Source organism: Carassius auratus, unplaced genomic scaffold (genome assembly GCF_003368295.1).
Source record: "Carassius auratus strain Wakin unplaced genomic scaffold, ASM336829v1 scaf_tig00217025, whole genome shotgun sequence".
Lineage (NCBI taxonomy): Eukaryota > Metazoa > Chordata > Actinopteri > Cypriniformes > Cyprinidae > Carassius > Carassius auratus.
In genome coordinates this window covers 253958-255030 of record NW_020528858.1, presented here as the reverse complement: position 1 = coordinate 255030, position 1073 = coordinate 253958, and the positions used below count along the sequence as shown (strand labels likewise).

The 1073-nt window shown below is 35.4% G+C and overlaps 1 long non-coding RNA gene across 1 annotated transcript; it reads right to left on the bottom strand.

The window, feature by feature from the left end:
- Positions 1–221: 221 nt before the first annotated feature.
- On the bottom strand, positions 222–790 carry LOC113099733 (uncharacterized). Its single transcript, XR_003289516.1, has 3 exons — positions 765–790; positions 465–624; positions 222–382 (listed from the first exon to the last, which is right to left on the bottom strand). It is a non-coding gene; the product is annotated as an uncharacterized LOC113099733 (long non-coding RNA).
- Positions 791–1073: the final 283 nt, after the last annotated feature.

Here is a 1073-nt window from a genome sequence, read left to right as displayed (position 1 = left end):
TACTGTGGTAACTGTGTGCTCAAACTGTGGTCACTGTGTGCTCATACTCTGATCACTGTGTGCACATACTGTGATCACTGTGTGCTCATACTGTGAGATCACCATATAACACCACTATGTAATAATTCTGTTAGTTCACTGATATCTAAAATGATTCAGTTAACTCAAACTTTTACACCCACATTCTTTATTTCCATCAATCAAAACAATCAAACAAAAAGTCAGATTTTTCCTTTATTTGGTTTCCTTTTCAGCCTGGTGTTGGCGTTGGACAAAAAAATTTCTACTTGGCGAATACATTCCGCGTCTGGTGTTGTTCTGGTGGTTACTTTTAGCTTCTTCACCTCTATTTCATTTTGTTTGTGAAAAGACCTGACACATTCTAAAAACACAAAGAGCAAGGTGTTAACATTACAATTTCTATAGCAGCATCCAAATGCACAAACCAAAACTTAAACACTTACTTTTCAAACATGTCAGGAGCACAGGTGGCAACACCTTCTTCCCATCTTTCCCCGTTCTGTTATACAGACAGAGAACATTGTCTGACGCTATGCTTTTTAAAGCCTGTCTCACCATCTCACCTATATTGGAGCTGCCATGAGTATGGATGAGATAGTGTACCTGACAAAAACATACATAATATTGTCATGATTAAAATTTACCAGGCTTCAACATTTCTTTTACATGGTATCTGCTGCAAAATAAATAAAACAGTGGCTTTGTTGTAAAAATAAACGCTAAATTTATATAGTAGTACTAACATAAAGCTCTCGATAATTTTTGTCTTTTTCAAGCCTCTGACAGAAGGCTTCAAACATTTCAAAGCTGGAGCACTGTTGTTGTTTAAAAAGTTCCTCATGGGCATCTTCTTCTGCCCGCTTCATGAGAACAGACTTAACTTTGGCCAAGTCATTCATGATGACAGCTTGTCTCTGTTCCAGCATTTGAATTTGTTGAAGTATCTTAGTATTCAGATCTGAAAAATTGTAAAGTTAGATTGTTATATAGCAAAGGATGTTTTATGTCTGTATAAATAAATAAATAAATAAATAATTGATATATCACATACC